Genomic DNA, 18,985 nt, shown 5'->3' with positions numbered 1-18,985 from the left:
AAAAAATACTTTTCATAGTACAACTTCTTGAACATGTCATATGTCATTGTGTCCAAATTGTGGGTGTGAGAAACGGTCTTCCACCAAATCTCAGCATCCCCGACAAAGTTATAAGTTGCCAAAGTGATCTTCAACTTATCCATCGCCAAATTCATGGCGTTTAGATGTTTTTCCACCCTATCCATGAAACTGTCCACAACAAGCGGATCCGGACCGCCCTCAAATAAAGTTGGCATTAACTTCATGAACTTCACAATGTGATAAAAAAGTATCATCTAACTCATTTGTCTTTGGAGGTGGTGGTGGTAGTGGTGCCAGTGGTGGCACAACCTGTGACGATGACGTATCTGCCGATCGAAATACATTAAAAAGAGCTACCTGAACGATCAATCTCAACTGCTCCTCATTTATCTGAAAAGGTGGATCAACGGTCCCCCTCTTGGTGGGACCAAATCATGCAACAAGATATCCTCTTTAACTTGCTTCTGATCCCTTTCCACGGGATTGGAGCTAGAACTTTCCCCGGGATCCCTCCGTGGTGGCATGATGCTATAAAACGAGAGAATGGATTAAAAATGATGACGCCAAGATACACACGAGAACAGAGTCCTCACATGAAAAACTCTACATGAAATGACAAAACTTAAACACTTTCCATACTCCCATAACACCCAACCGATGATGAGCATGATCATGCTAACAATAAATATCAACTTTAACAATTAACATGTAATCACATAAATAGGTTAACAATAAACAAGTAGGCATATCTTTAAAACATTTTAAACACTTAACACATAAGCAGTTAAACATATGATTCAATTTTCCCCATGCAATCCTAGGTAAGCCTCTACCCGTCATCCCTATAATATTCGAACCATCGCTCTGATACCAAATTTGTAATGACCCAAACATAGGTCAGGATCATTGACCGGGTCCCTACCCGAAGCCGAGATCAACAAGGATACAATGGTTATTTCCCGTGCTTGTGATTAATATTCAATTTACTACATGGCTTAAAACACTACAAGATCATAGCCCAAGAGAAGAAGGTCAACACACTGGTCTAAGGGGGAGGATCAATCGGCTGATGGCCCTTGGTCAGCCAGCTGAAACTGCATGGTCGATCGGTCGGCCGAAACGACTCTCAAAGTTGCATGGTCTCGAGACTTTACTACAGTGGCTCATCGATCGACTGAAATTGAAATTCGGCCGGCTGATGGAGGAGGGTCAGTTGGCTGATAGCCCTTGTCAGTCGGTCGACAGGCCCTGGGAGCTTGCTACCTACTGCCAGAACACTAAACTGACTAGGCTAGTTATAAATATGCCTTACAAGCTATGTAATTCCGTATTTGTGGCAACTATCAACACCATCCTCTCACCATAATTATCATCATACTTCCAAGTAAGAGGTTTTATATATTTTACATTCACAATATGCACACAATAATGTCATTCATACATTCCCCAATAATCATATATAAAAATAAAGAATATAGTTACATCACGAGATACAAAATAATACATTTGTAGTTAGTGCTTTACATGAGGGGATTTAGTTACAAAAGAGAGCAAAAAGGTCAATTCAATAATCCAAGCTAAGTCTGTGGTGGATGATCTTCCACCACTTCTTTCCCGAGTCCTAAAAAATGTTAAATAACAACGGGGTAAGCCTAAGCTCAGTAGGAGGTGCCTAAGACACACCTCTTGAAACCCAGTGATCCCAACAATGAATAGAAGATATAGAAGCGAGGTCATGCTATACCGGGTAAACAAAGCACAAAATCAACATCCCAAGTCATAATTAAATCATGCCATGCAATGAAATGTAATGTCATGATATGTCTCTCCCCAATTTCTAAAACCAATCCATTTCATCATTCCAAAAACCGTTAATGTAACCCGACCCATAACACTTCTATGGCGTCACGAGGAAAGAGTGGGCTAGTAATCCCCGACCACATGGCACCTCCATGGCATCGTCTGGGCCTAGATAGCTCAACTTTCCTCTAGATTACATTAACACCATGAACCACTAAGCACCTCCTAGGTGTTCGGGTTTTCGCAAACCTTTCACAAAACCTTTTTCTCAAAATCATTTGTTTTTCATTTAAATCAAAACTTTCCCAATCTCAAACCCAATGATATGCATGGATGTCTTATGCTTTCCAATATCATGTCGATAAAAGGATTTTTACATTCCATAATTCAACATGCTTCCCTACTTCAAATTTCAACAATTTATATATGCTAGGCATGGAAATTTCACATAAGCATGCTTTCTCACATAAATCATCTAATACACATAGCATCCAATTCATATATAACACATAGTTCATCTTAGGGAAAGAAATCAACACAAATGTAACATGCTAAATCATAATTTTTGAAGGAATAAACTCACTAAGGCCTAAGAAGTCATGGATTAGGGACCCCTACCTCAATTTGATAAAAGCCCCAATTCCACCTCAAACCCTAGAATTTGTGATCCCCATAATGGTAGCCAAATGAAGATTGGCTCCAATCAAAACGTAAATCTCGGCTTACTCTTCAATTTGCCGCAAACGGCATCAAAAATTTCTCAAAATGAGAGAGAAATCTTGATTTGAAGCTTTCATGAAAAGAGAAAAGAAAAATGGAAGGAGAGGAAGAGGGAGGGCGTGAGATAGAGAGAGAATTTGAGACCAATATTGGTCTCTTAACCATACAAAAGAAGGGAAAGTGGTGGTAGGTCTCTCCAATTAAAATATTTTTCTTTTTATTTAATTTCCACCACAAATATACATATATACACATAACTATACTACATCACCACCACAAAAAAAAAAAAAAAAAAAAAAAAAAAAAAAAAACACATTAATTAAAATGCATGGAATGCAAATAGACCCAACTAAAATCCTTGTATGCAACAATTTCGGAAGCGGGTCCCACACGGGACCGTCCGGCCCGAAAAAATGAAAAAAAAAGAAAAACAAAAAATAAAAATGACGAACCTTGCATTTTAAAGAGTCCTAAATTCAATGAAATGCCCTAATCCACTCTTAGACATAACTGGCACACTCCACAGTGTTCGGCACGCAAAACGAGAAAAGGAGAAAACGCCCTTACGTAAACGAAAAATTCAAGAAAATAAGAATGACGAAATTCAGAAATATTATATAAATGTTATATCCTTAGAGATAGGGAACACTTAGGAAATTTGACTCTAGAAGTGATGAAGGTGTGTTTTTGCGTTATTCACAAACAAGTCGGGCTTATAGGGTTTTTAATCTTAGAACCAAAGTGGTCATGGAGTCTATAAATGTTGTTTTTGATGATACAAAATCTAAGATAACCTCTTCTCAACTTGATGAAGAAGAAACTAATTTTGAAATTGCAGGAGAAAGGAAAGAACCTACAATTTATGAGGAAGAATGAGTTGAGGATTTAGGTAGAGAATGTGAAAAGGTTGAAGAAGATGAGGATGAGGAATTAGAGATCAACACTAATGAACCTATAGAAATTCCTGCACCATCTCTAGATATTCTCACATCTAGCAGTTCTAGAGTTAGATTGAGTCGTCCAATTAACAATGTGATAGGTCCATAGGATAAGCATGGCACTAGGAGTACAGTCTGTGATAATGTAGGACACTCATGCTTTGTAGATGATATAGTACACTCATGTCACATGGCTCAGTTGAACCTAAAAATGTTAATGAAGCTCTTCAAAGTTTTGATTGGCTTATGGGCTATGCAAGAAGAATTGCTTCAATTTGTAAAGAATGATGTTTGGGAATTAGTGCCTCAACCTAGTGATGTTAATATCATAGGGACCAAATGGATCTTTAAAAATAAACTTGATAAACATGGTCTTGTGATAAGAAATAAAGATAGATTAGTTGCACAAGGATACACTCAAGTTGAAGGAATTAATTTTGATGAGACTTTTGTACCTGTTGCTAGACTTAAGTCTATTCGACTTTTTTTTGCTCTTGCATGTCACTTTAAATTCAAATTGTTTCAAATGGATGTGAAAAGTGCTTTTCTAAATGGTATTTTGCAGGAAGAAGTTTATGTAGCACAACCAAAAGGTTTTATTAATCCACATAATCCTGATTTTGTTTTTCATCTTAAAAAGGCTCTTTATGGTTTAAAACAAGCACCTAGAGCATGGTATGAGAAGTTAACTTCTTATTTAATGCACAAGGGCTTCAGAAGAGAAAGAGCATATAAAATATTGTTTATTTTCAGGAAAGGAAAAGATTTTCTTGTTGCTCAAATCTATATGGATGATATTATTTTTGGTGCTACATGTGATAACCTTGTTCATACTTTTTCTAAAGATATAAGTAAAACTTTTGAAATGAGCATAGTTGGTGAACAGACTTTCTTTTTAGGTCTCCAAGTGAAATAACTTGATGATGGGATTTTCATATCTCAATCAAAATATGCAAAGGAGCTTGTTAAGAAGTTTGGTATAAAAGATTCAAAGCATGTTCAAACTCAGATGAGTACTTCATCCAAATTGGATAAAGACTCTGATTCTAACAAGGTTGGTCATTTTTTGTATAGGAGTATGATTGGTAACTCGTTGTATTTGGTAGTAACTAAGCCAGATATTTCATTTAGTGTAGGCGTTTATGATAGGTATCAAGTTGATCCTAGAGAACAACACATTCTTACAGTTAAGCACATTATTTGTTATGTCAATAGTACATTGAATTATGGATTGCGTTATTCTTCTGAGTCTAACTCTGAGATTGTAGGCTATACTGATGCTAATTGGGCTGGTAACAAAGATGATAGAAAGAGTACTTCAGGTGGTTGTTTCTATGTTGGTACTAATCTTGTTTCATGGTACAGCAAGAAGCAAAATTGCATATCTTTATCATCTTGTGAGGTTGAATACATTGCTGCTGGAAATTGTTGCACACAATTGCTTTGAATGAAACAGATGCTTCTGAATTATGGAGTTGATCAAGGTACTATTGCTATCTTTTGTGATAATACTAGTACAATTAATATTTCAAAGAATCCAGTTTTGCATTCTAGAACTAAACACATTGACATTCGACATCACTTTCTTAGGAAACTTGTTGAACAAAATGTCGTGTCCTTGAAAAAAGTGCATACTGATCAGAATTTGGCTGATACTCTCACTAAACCATTAGATGCTCCTAAGTTTTCTAATTTTAGGAAATCTATTGGTGTCTGTTGTCTTGATTAGATCCATTGTAAAGACATAGTCTAGAAAGGATTTTCATGCATATCTTAAGTGTCTAGATTATGTTTATGAGAATTTAAACAAATCATATTGATTGAGTATGTTGAACACAAGGAGTTTAATGACATATGGATTATCTGTGGAAAGCATACAATGGCTATGAATTGATGAAATTGGTTTTGCTTACTTATTTAATATAGTAAATAAATCATTGATAATACATTTACTTGAGATGTCATTATTTTGGTCAAAGATAATGTTAATATGACTGATCATTGTCTTGGAATTTAAACTTGATTTATGTGTTTTAGACCAAAAGAGTGAAAAGAAAAGAAAATTGAAAAACAACTTGGAATGAAAAAGTTTTTGAAATAGAAAGAAAAATATTTGTTGTTTTGAAAAGGGTGAAATGGAAAAGGCTACCTTTGAGATTTGTCCAAAAGCTACCTTAACTCGAAACAAATGGGAATAAGGGAAAGAGCTGGCTGCCCATAAGCGTGAAAACCGCCAATGTGCAAAAAGAAAAATGGAGCACAAAGAGACATAAAATAAAAAATAAAAAATGTCTTTTACACATGTTAATTGTTTGATTTCTAAGGATATGTGATATCATTGATTTATTATCTGAACTCTGAACAATTGACAGATCATATGTTTTTGGAACTTGGTAGTGATTATACTACAGTTACTAAGTTTGTGGAACTGAAAAGAATTGATCTTGGTTATTTCTGTTGATACATATAATCTTGTGGAGTCTACATTCTCATTGGTTTCAATTTACAAGATTCATATGGTTGGTTGTTTCCTTCTTCTAGGATATTTTTTCCTTGAAACCCTTGTTAATTTGTGACAAAAAGGGGAGAGAGTTGAGATACTTATCATTCAAGGGGAGAGATACCTTTTGCATTAGGGGGGAGAACTTTTTGCATTAAGGAGGAGAACCATTGTTCATTGCATCACATTGCATTGATATTCAAGCATTATTAGCATGGCTCTCTTATGCTTGTGTTTATTTTCTTGATTAAGCTTCATGGGTAGTTGTGTTTGAGCTACTATGCAGATTACAGGTTGCTACATGTGATGAAGCTTCATGGTTCAAGAAAACTTTCGCGGTTTATTTTCTTTAACAATCATTGTAATTTACTTTCCTGTTTGGGTAGATTACTGAATTATTTTTAGGGTTTTGTCACGAAATTGCCAAAGGGGGAGATTGTGAGATATATATTTTGTAATTGGCTAATTTCAATGTCAAAACAAGTCCGATCGAGTTGTAATTTTTTGGTTCAACAATTCGAAGATTGAAGATCGGATGCAGATTTGAAGAAGTTCAAGTGTTCATGATATACTACACTCCGAGATGATCAGAACAATGCTATAAGAAGTTTTGAGAGGTAGTGAGAACATTTAGGAAGGGTTTTGGATGTTTTAGAAGAAGATTTTGCATTTTGTCCATCTTAAACTGGTTTAAGAATAATCGAACAGGTTCAACATCAGCAAAACAGCCAAAGTTTCAAGACTGTCCATCTTGAACCGGTCCAAGAGGGCTGAACTAGTTCAAGAATTCGAGGGGTTCTTTACTGGTCATCTTGAACCGGTTTAGCCCCTCTGAACCGGCCCAAGGTCTCCTGGCAGCACTTGGATTTCAGTTTCCTTTTTGCTGTTTGATTCATTTTTGATCCCAACCTCTTTCCAGGTCCTATGCACAAAATTTATCATATTTTCAGAGGGATTAGGACTTTCTAAACTCTATATAAACCTTGTGTGACTTCTAGGTTTATTCATGGCTTTAGGAAAAATCAATTCTATATTTTGAGAAAGCTTTTAAAGAGAAAAAAATTCAGAAAATCAAATTTGATTATTCTAAATTTATTTTTGAGAGTACACATATATATTCATGAGTGATTTAGTTGTGTAGTTCTTTATCTCATCGGAATTGAAGCTATATTGAAGATTTAGATATTCCGTATGAAAATCAGGATTTAATTCTTCTACATCAAATTCAGACGATTGAAGAACAGAAGTAAAAGCGATCACACTTTGAAAGGGTTGGAGCATTCGAGGAGTGTTGTCTGATCTACCTGCTACTCTTCTACAAATATCAAACATAAGCCTGAGGTCAAGTTGCTGTTAGACAGGGGGTCGCAAAGCCAGAGGATTGTTAGCAATTGGTATTTGGTAGAACGATAGGATGTGAGCTAAAGTCGAAGTTCGGTGTACTTTATTTCAAACATAGTGGATCGGTTTACTTTAGACTGAATAGTCCACGAGGTTTTTCCCATACAAATAATTAACATATTTTATCAACTGCGGTTGCCTCACTAAAATCCTGGTGCAATCTCTCTAACTCTAACTTGCTTTACTTTTCGTATATTTGTGATTGTGGATGTCTAAATTGGTCATATAATTTAATCAATCATAAATTGAGAAAGTTGACCTAATAATCATATCTAAGTCATTAAAGGAATTAATCACAATTAAAATCAACTAACTCTTTCTGCACCCCGCGTAACTCTTGTTTCATAACTGCTACCATTCGAGAAAAAAATAATAATAAATAAATAAACTTGTATTACTGCTAGAATTGCTAAACCTTTCTTACAAGTAGTTTCTTTTCATCAGACTAGATTTATTGAATTGCTTTACTTTAACTTTTAACAAAGATTTATGTACTAAAAATATTTGATTTCCGATTATCTACACTGGCAGGTATGGAAGTGTTTTCAAAACCCACATATTGGGGTGTCCTACAATTGTTTCTATGGATCCAGATCTCAATAGATATATCCTTCAGAATGAAGGAGAAAGACTTGTTCCCAGCTACCCAAATCCTTAACTGATATGTTAGGGAAAAACAACATTGAAGCTGTGTTTAGGAGTACCCACAAATACATTAGAGGCTCATTACTATCACTTATTTCCCCTTCCGCGATCAAAGACCAACTTTTGCCTAAAATTGACAAGCTTATGAGAATCCACCTCAACAATTGGGATGGCAAAACCATTGATATCAAAGAAAGAATCAATGATGTGAGTATACTAATTACAATCCTTTGGAAGCATGCATTTAAAATGATTCAATTTTCAGTCCGACTCTTGTTATTGTTGGGAAACGTGCTAATTTTAAAAACTTTTCGAGGGATTTTGATTCATAGATCTTGATTCATCACATAGAGACAAGTTTTATGTAAAAATAAAATATGATGTATCATTCAATTAACAGATTGAATACTTACATCAAAGGTCTGAGTAAACCTTTAAAACTTTCCTCTAAAGTGAATGTTCTCACTTATTATAGAACCCTTAACAAGATGCCTTCTCCTTGAATCTCCATCTTCTTGGTAATTGTTTTGCCTTTAGGAATCACTCATGTGCCTCCATGAATGACCTTAGAAAACTAGACTTGTGGGAGCCTGCATTAGATGAGAACATAAACCCTAATTTTCTAGAGAAAAAAAATATATTCCTTTTCTTTTCCTAAAAATCACACCTAAAATATACATAAATCATGTATATTTATAGGCAACATAAAGATAAAGAAAAGGAAACAACAAATCCTTCTCAATCTCTAATTCACATGTCTCAAATCTAATATGATTCCAATATCAAGTTAGGCTATGAGTGAGAATCCATTGGGCCTATTATTTTATTGGCTACAATGAATTAATAATTGACCCGGTCCATGGACCCAATTCAATTAATTCATAAATTAATTTCTACTCCACTAAAAGAAATTAATTGAACTCCAATTAAATAATAAATAACCTCTAAGTCAATATTGCACTTTGACCCCTCTATGCATAATTAGTTATCGGATAAATAAAGTCATCAATCCGACTACTTAATTAATATATTTATTTTGGTACCTTTGATTATTTCTGGTTCGATCACAATAAAACATTTGTTTGACAAAAATAATAATTTAAATAAATATATATATATAATAAATCATTTTGTCTAAAAACACACGAAGGCCTTCGAATTTACTTTGTGATCAACCATAATCAATACAAAATAAATACAAGTAGTAATGATGCAAATATTGAAAATATAACCCTCTAACTATTAATTACATAACTAACCAAAGTGTCGGTCTAAGGATCTCGAAGAATCCGCCGAACAAATCAAAGTAATTATTAATTAATAAAAGAGTCTATACTTTTCTCATGCTTAAGAGTCAAATGCTATGACGGTGATAGGAAGCAATTACATACGACGGCTCTCGCAATATATCTCAACCTAAAGCGGATCCAGTTCAAGTCCTAAATAATTATGATTCCATCCATAATTACCGACTATGAACAATTTATGATTATTATTTATATTCATGTATTGATCGCCATCACATACATATATAAATATCTCTTGTAATCAAGAGGACACTATCAATTTTATAATGAATCGAAACATAATACATTGAATTCACCAATTGTACAAAACATAAATATTTCAGAAACGTCAGGAACATATGTCACTTTAATCCAAATGGGAATTTGCTATGCCAGGGCATATAAATCCCACCAGCTCCCACTTGCCCTCATAGCCAATTCAAATTGCATCTAACTCCAATGTTATCCAGGTGTTGATCAAAACTATTGATCGACGACACCTTTGTTAATGGATCAACAAAGTTGTATTCCAATGCAATATTCTAGCCACAAGTACATTTTCTTGCTGGACAATATCATGTAGAACATGATACTTCCTCTCAGTGTATTTTGTCCATCTATGGAACCTTGGGTCATTGGTTTGGACTACTTCTGCACTATTGTCACAATATAGCTCAATAGGCAGGCTAGTACGCTCCACAACCTTTAAATCAGTGAGATCAAACCAAAAAACTTCCTTTGCCACCTTTAAAGCTGCAATGTACTCCACTTTCAGGTTTGAGTCAGCAGTTTAAATCTGCTTAACAATCTACTAACTGATTTTCCTTCCATTGAGTGAATATACACCGAGTCATGAACCTCATAGTATCTACTTTTGATTGAAAATCAGAACTAGCATACCTGACTAGTACCATATCATCACATCCGTCAATGAGTATGAGATCATTGGTTCTCCTAAGGTACTTAATGATATTATTCACAACAGACCAGTTATCAAGTCCAGGATTGGACTGATATCTACTGACTATCCCTACAATGTAGCGGATGTCCTGCTTGGTATAGACCATGGCATATATGAGACTTGCATATGCCAAAGCATATAGTTCCAGTCTCATTCGCTCAATCTCCTCTGCTAGTCTTGGAAAACTACTTACTAGAGAGAGCAATCCATATCAATAAAGTAAGAACTCATTCTTTGAGTTATGCATAACAAACCTGGTCAAAACTTTATCAATGTAGGATTATTAAGATAAGCCTATTTTTCTTTTAACCTAATCTTGCAAAGTTTGATCCTAGGAATATAGCTTACATCTTGAAAATCCTTCATTTAAAAGTAATTAAATAACTACCTTTTTATTGATGACAAAACTTCCGCATCATCCTAAATGAGTAAGATGTCATCAATATATATAGAATTAGAAAAATAATGACATTCCCTTGTACACTTATGATTTATTCACTAAGAAATCTTCTGGTGTCTTTTTGTAAATTAACTTGCCTTCCATAGGTATCACCCTACTAGAAAGTTCTATAAGATCCCAGAATTTATTAGAATACATAGATTCCAACTCTGATTTCATAGTAACTCGCCAAAACGATCTGTATCCATATCGGTTCACGCTTCCGTGTAGCTTACTGGGTCCAACTCATGTTTAATAGGGATGTCCATAACGGTCTCACCTAAAAACATGATTCTGTCGGATTGGATGATAATCCTCCCACTACATCAATGTACCGATGCAGGAATCTGTGTACTAGATGATGCTAAAGCATCAATAGGGAATTCATCTATTATTCTTAATTTCTATAATAAGTGTGTTCATCTGTGGTACATCTAGTACTCATACCATATTCTCTAATACTATGCTACTAGGTATATGATTCATAATATGATCGTCCTATAGATAAACAGTGAGTGTATACAATTAACTTTTATCATTGAGATCATAAAATAATCCATCCTAGTGCCTTTTAGAGTAGCTATCAAATCTATCATGCGTATGATCTGTTTCCAACTTACTTGTCCATATCAAGCGCACATGTGCAAGACTACCCCATATGTGCATGTGATTCAAACTAAGATTTAGTCAAAAACACAGCTCAACAGTATCCTTGAGACAGACTAAGATGGAATGCAATTCATAATGTGCATTGATATCGTCAAAGCTAAACTCTAGAATGAAAGAGATAATGTAGCATAACAGATCATAAATCTAACCATGTTAAGCGGAATTCTGTTATTCCTTTTTGACACCTAAATCCATTTAGCGTCAATTGCGGAAAACCTAGTACACCACACCCTCATTGACCATATAGTCTTTGCACTATCCCAAGAAATACTCATATCTACGATCAAATCAGATTGTTTTGATAAGTTTACCTAATCTGTGCTCCACATCAATCTTGACACTTTCAGAATGTACCAAAAGTTTAAGACTCGTGTCGCATCAGATAAATTTATCCAAAACGTGAGTAAACTTGCTTGGATGTTCATAAAACTACACGTGTCTGTGTGTACCAACTCCAATTGTCCTTTATGTCTATTTCATCTGGCTAATTAAGCCCTTAGAGTTATCTATCCTTCAAAACAGGATTCACAAGTTTGGATTAGGCTCCTCTGCCTCACTAGGTAATAAACCTTCTTTGACCAATCTTTGAATCTCATTTTAATTGATTACAACCCAATAATAAACACTAAAAATACAATGAGTCAGGAATAACAATTTTTCTTTTAACATTCAATCTAGAAGATGCAACATTAGTTTCTACATCCTGCAAATCTTAAGAGTTTGTGATTATAGTACATTAACCATATTTCAATGCACCAGAAGCAATCGCATATCTATTCAATTTTATAAAACCAGTTTTACTAAATAACAATCCAGTTTTTATAAACCACAAGTGAAACAAGAATTAGATAACGTCTTACTTCTGTGTATAAAGATAGTTCTCTAATACTAATATCCTCATACTCTCTAATTTCAGATGTAATACTCCCACTAACTTAGCTACAACCTTGTTATCGGGTCAAGTACAAATATATTCCATATCATCGAGGCTTCTGGATTCCTGAAATCCTTGCAACGAATTGCAAACATGTTTAGTGGCTCCAGAATCTATCCATCAGGAATTAATAGATACAACCACATAACATGGCTCAATGATTAAATATATATTTTCCTATGCCACGTCATTACTTAGACAGTTCGTCCTTGAGTGTCACAGTTAGCGACAAAAGAAACAGTTTTCTTCGCCCTCAACATACACTGTCTTATTCCCTTTAACCTTTTTGAATACCCATGTTTTATGCTAGCCTAGTCCTATTCTCATCCTTCTTCTTTACTTTGCCCTTCCACTTGGGCCTAGAAAAAGATGGTATAGACTAGGTTAGATCAATAGGAACGCCTATACTTTTGATTATCCCTTCATCTATTACCAATTCTATAAGAATATCAGCGAGTGTGAACTCAAATTGCTTCCTTATTTAATTCATTCTAAAAAACCGAACCAGTTTGGTAATAAGGCAATAATCATGTCAATTTGAAACTTACCATTCAAGTCAGCCCTATTGACCTCCAGTTCAATTTTTAAATAATAAACAATCATTTTTCAAAATTCGATATCAAAACTGGAGTTCCTCAAGCTATCTTGATGATATTTAAATTTGACACAGTACTTAGGCATATGCTCTATCTAATCTCACCAAAACATCTCATTGACATTTAACATGATGCTTGAAGAAAATAAAATAATGCAAATATTAGCTTTGGAGCATATTCGAGATAAACTCTAGAATATTGCACCAAGTCATATCATTTGCCTTATCTAATTTATTAAAAGTATTAATGTCAAATTCGGTATCTCAAAGTAAAAGGATTAGGTATAGGAATAGTAAATACATTTTGTACCCTTACGTTGTGAATGAAATATCTAAGTTCATTTTCCGGTCATTATAAATAAGGTCCAATATCATAGAATATGTAAGCAAGCAGATAAAATGGATTAGACATAATAAATCTGAATATAAATGCATTCATACAATATGCAAGGTGAATTATTAATACTTTCATACATATTTAAAATTAAAATGAATTTATTAACCACATAATATAATAAATCTCAAATAAAAGATCATTATCATTATTGGTGAAGCAATCCCTTTTAATCAATGCGGGTCCCTCAACTTCGTAGCATAATAAATCAACCAATCAATATGTCAATAACTTATCCTGATGGAGGTGTTCATTATTATTATTGGTGGGATTCATTTGCTATTAGGTGAGCACTTCCATTAAAATAATAATGTGTGGGTCCCTTAACCACTACATGAAAAATCGGATAATCAATACGCCAATAACTTATTCGGTTGGCGAAGTTCATTATTGCTATTGGCGGGCAAATCCCATCATTTCCATATCTCTTAAGACAATGTCTTGTCTATCTATATGAGATGATTCCCAATTTGGTTTAGCCTTTCTAAAATCACCTAGTGTAGACCACTCCGTTGGGGAGCTAACAATATTGATTTTAAATTGAGTGTGTAACGTTATTAATGCTCTAATGAAAAATAAAACATTAAATATCTTGCTATTATAATCTAGACTCTTTAAATCATGCATAGGGCCTTATTTTTAAAGATCTAATTATAATGAACATTTAATATTTTAATTTTCATGAGACAACCATTCTTGTAATATTAAGACTCTTCAAATCATGCGTGGGGCCTTATTTTTGAAGATCTAATTACAATGGTTTTAATAACGAAGGCCATGGAGCAATGCATAAAAATCCCCGCTCCCACTCAATTTTTAATCATTTATAATTAAGATTTTCATTTTATTCATTTACATGATAAACGTCTTGATTTTAATCCAATTAAATTTAGAAAATATTTGGACTTTAAACGATTCACTAATATTTAATTTGAGGCACACTTTAAAAATAATTTACAAAAATAATTTTTCATTTCCCAATAAGTGCCCTCAAATTAATTAGTAATTAAATCCAATTAATTTTCATAATTTAATTAATATAAATCAAGTCATTTAATTAAATATCATGGATCCAATGTATGAATAATAATTAATCAACAATTATCTATCCCATGCATCACATACATCAATAAACAACAGACAAAAGCAAATTAAATGGCCAATGGAATCAGCTTTTAACATTTAAATACTATTTTAGTTGTTTTAGCGACCACCAACGGCTTATATACACCTCTAGGGAGCTTGAACGCGCTACGAGAAGCAAAAACAGTGCTTGGGACGCAACCGGAGGACCCTGCAACCGCTTGCACGTGCCTGGGAGGTGCATCAGCGCGTGGCACGCGCCCCACGTGCCCCTACGCGCCTAGAAGGCGCTGCAGCGCGTGGCATGCGCAAGGACGCGCCTGCACGCGCGCGTGGAAGCTTCTGGCTGGGCTGGCGCGTGCTCCTCACGCGCCAGCAAGTGGCTGACCTAGCGCGTGAGGCACACGCGCCAGTTGCATGAAAGGTGCGCTGCACCTGATTCTTCTCTCCAATCCAACCACTGTGGATCCATGCGCACAGTACTAAGGTGTACCTCGCCGCATTGGATCCTCCTAGATCCCTCCGGCACTGCAGTCACTGCCGGCAGCGCTCCGGTCGCCTGAAAGTCGCCGGAAAACCGCCGAAAATAATTTAAAAAATCCAGAAAAATTAAATTTAGGCTCTAAAAAATTCCTGAAAATTTCTAAAAAAACCCAGAATATTCCTGAAGCCTAATTTAACCCTCTTGGACCTTCTTGAAGCTTCATAGCATCCTTTGACGATGATTACATGTCTTTAAAAATATTTACAATTTGAAATACAATGGAAAAAATTAAATTACATCATTGAACTTTCAAACGGCTAAAACAAAGCCTTAATTACATTCATCCAAAGATAAAATTACATTCCAATAACCTATAAGCTTCATTCATGGCCCAAACATTCATCATCATCCATTCACAATTATACATACATCATCATGTATTAATATATTAAATCATACATCAACATACATCAATTTATATATACTTTGGATCCATGATGATGATTTTGATAAAAACATAATCTCTAGTAATGAATCAAATCATGCTCTGATACCATTGTTGGGAAACGTGCTAATTTTAAAAACTTTTCGAGGGATTTTGATTCATAAATCTTGATTCATCACATAGAGACAAGTTTTATGCAAAAATAAAATATGATGTATCATTCAATTAACAGATTAAATATTTACATCAAAGGTCTGAGTAAACCTTTAAAACTTTCCTCTAAAGTGAATGTTCTCACTTATTGTAGATCCCTTAGCAATATATCTTCTCCTTGGATCTCCATCTTCTTAGTAATTGTTTTACCTTTAGGAATCACTCATATGCCTCCATGAATGACCTTGGAAAACTAGGCTTGTGGGAGCCTCTATTAGATGAGAACATAAACCCTAATTTTCTAGAAAGAGAAAATATATTCCTTTTCTTTTCCTAAAAATCACACCTAAAATATACATAGACCATGTATATTTATAGGCAACATAAAGATAAAGAAAAGGAAACAACAAATCATTCTCAATCTCTAATTCACATGTCTCAAATCTAATATGATTCCAATATCAAGTTAGTCTATGAGTGAGAATCCATTGGGCCTATTATTTTATTGGCTACAATGAATTAATAATTGGCCCTGTCCATGGACCTAATTCAATTAATTCATAAATTAATTTCTACTCCACTAAAATAAATTAATTGAACTCCAATTAAATAATAAATAACCTTTAAGTCAATATTACACTTTGACCCCTCTATGCATAATTAGTTATCGGATAAATAAAGTCATCAATCCGACTACTTAATTAATATATTTATTTTGGTACCTTTGATTATTTCTGATTTGATCACAATAAAACATTTGTTTGACAAAAATAATAATTTAAATAAATAAATATATAATAAATCATTTTGTCTAAAAACACACAAAGGCCTTCGAATTTACTTTGTGATCAATCATAATTAATACAAAATAAATACAAGTAGTAATAATGCAAATATTGAAAATATAACCCTCTAACTATTAATTACATAACTACCCAAAGTGTCGGTCTAAGGATCCCGAAGAATCCGCCGAACAAATCAAAGTAATTATTAATTAATTAAAGAGTCTATACTTTTCTCATGCTTAAGAGTCAAATGCCATGACGGTGATAGGGAGCAATTGCATACGACGGCCCTCGCAATATATCTCAACCTAAAGCGGATCCAGTTCAAGTCCTAATTAATTATGATTCCATCCATAATTACCGACTATGAACAATTTATGATTACTATTTATATTCATGTATTGATTGCCATCACATACATATATAAATATCTCTTGTAATCAAGAAGACACTATCAATTCTATAATGAATCGAAATATAATACATTGACTTCACCAATTGTACAAAACATAAATATTTCAGAAACGTCAGAAACATATGTCACTTTAATCCAAATGGGAATTTGCTATGCCAGGGCATATAAATCCCATAAGTTATATCTTCATATGGTATTCTTCAAACTCTTCAGTCAAATTGTGGAAGTTGAGTCGAGTTCAATTTATGAAGCTTTCAAGCAAGAGTTTAATAAGCTGTTCCTAGGAGCATTTTCACTGCCAATCAACATTCCGGGCACAAACTACTATCATGGGTTACAGGTATATATTAATAAAATTTTATGTCACAGTGTGACCATACCTATATGATGTTTGTGGAATCTTCTGATTAATGTGAAACTTTTTTTTTGACAGGGAAGGAAGAATATGATTAGAATTTTGAGACAGATTATAGAGAAAAGGAATGTTACCTCAATTACCCATAATGACATGCTCAATTCCCTACTAAGAACTGAGGACCCAAAGTACAAACTCAGTGATGAAGAAATTATTGATCAAGTAATTTCAATTCCTTACGCGGGTTATGAAGCTGCATCGACCACTACAATTATGGTAATCAAGTATCTTCATGATCATCCAAAAGCACTCCAAGAACTCAGGGTAAGCAAGATTATGTACTATCCAAGATTGTTTTTTGCTCACAAACAAAATTTTGTGAAGTAAGTAGTTCTCTTTCAACTCAACTCATTCAGGAGGAGCATTTCAGAATTCAAGAGAAGAAAAGGCAGAGCATCCAATTGATTGGAATGACTACAAGTCTATGAGTTTTACGCGTGCTGTAAGCAAATTTATTTGACACGTCATTACATTCATCTAAACAATTTGACACCCACACATGTAAAATAAGGACAAATTTATTTTAAATTTCATCCATCTTGATGAAGGTTATCTTTGAAACCATGAGATTGGCCTCAGTAACCAATTTTGTATTGAGGAGGGCAAATGAAGAAATTGAATTGAATGGTATGTTGGGAGAATCTTACTTCAAGTTAATCTGAATTTTTCTTTCCGTTTTTTTGCTAAGTTTACCTACATAGTACCAGTTTTTAATATGTTCTAGTTGGAAGTGATATCAACTACAACATTTGTACCAACGTAGAGAGTGAAATTTGTAGTTTTGGTTTTCTGTTGTTCAGGATTTGTTATTCCAAAAGGATGGAAAATTTATGTCGAAGCAAGGGAGATCAACTACGATCCAATTCTTTATCCAGAGCCTTTTACATTCAATCCATGGAGATGGCTGGTTGGTTACTAGTGTGCTTGCATGCATACTTCTGCATAAAGCTACAATTTGATAATCCACTTGTTCAATGGAATGCAGGATAATAAGGGCTTGGAGTCTAACAACTACTTCTTCTTTTTCGGACGAGGAAACAGGGTTTGTCTTGGAAAAGATTTGAGCATAGTCATAATTTCTACCTTCCTTCACTACTTTGTTACTAGATACAGGTAATATATATGACTTCCATCTATTATATATAGCTTCCTTTGACAATTTTTTTTTTTTTTTTTTTTTGGGTTAAGTCTTCGACATTTTTAACATAATTTCACTCTACATCTTCATTTTATTTCTACTATAATCCCATCATTTATTTATCTAGGGGTACGTTAATCCATTCAGCAGAACCATTTATTTGAAAAAATGGTTAATCCCAACTCTCAATGGGTTGGCTCAAGTGGGTAAATCAATTGGCTCTGGTGCCTCACGAAGCATCAAGTCTAAAGTTCAACTCCCCTTGTGTGAAAACAATTCCTTGGAAGGAGATGCGTGAGTACCAACTAAGGAAAAAAAATGGTTCATCTCATACGTTATATTCCTCTTTCTAAACTTCAATGTTTTTTTTCTTTCTTTCTTTTTTTTTTTTTTTTCGTAATTGCAGTTGGGAAGAAGTTGGGGTACAAAAGATTGTACAATTCCCAAAAGTTAAAGCGCCGAACGGACTACATGTGAGGCTGTTCAAGTACTAATCTCAAATATGTCGAAATGTTATAGCATTTGGAAGGAACATGGACTTGAGACGAAAGTACTGTTTATCATTCTGTATAAGAAAACTATAAAGTCATTTTGATTTGCTACTGTAGTGGACAAGAAATTGGTCCTAACCATATTTGTAAGTCCTAGTGTGTAATTTGTTCCTGTTTTAAGCTAAGAAATCAAGATTTATGTGGGATCAAGCCAAATCTGGTATAGCTAGGACTACATATCCTAAAGTTCTTAGGTAGTTCCTAATAGAAGGA

At 34.2% G+C, this 18,985-nt stretch overlaps 1 pseudogene; it reads left to right on the top strand.

The window, feature by feature from the left end:
- Window positions 1-18,715, top strand: part of LOC132302752 (cytochrome P450 85A-like) — a 59,130-nt pseudogene extending 40,415 nt beyond the window's left edge.
- The last annotated feature ends 270 nt before the right edge of the window (window positions 18,716-18,985 follow it).

Source organism: Cornus florida, unplaced genomic scaffold (assembly GCF_030987335.1).
Source record: "Cornus florida cultivar Cherokee Brave unplaced genomic scaffold, ASM3098733v1 CherokeeBrave_3.0.0_Hap2_Chr04, whole genome shotgun sequence".
NCBI classification, from domain to species: domain Eukaryota; kingdom Viridiplantae; phylum Streptophyta; class Magnoliopsida; order Cornales; family Cornaceae; genus Cornus; species Cornus florida.
The sequence above is the reverse complement of the archived record's forward strand: the minus strand, read 5'-3'. Positions and strand labels throughout refer to the sequence as shown.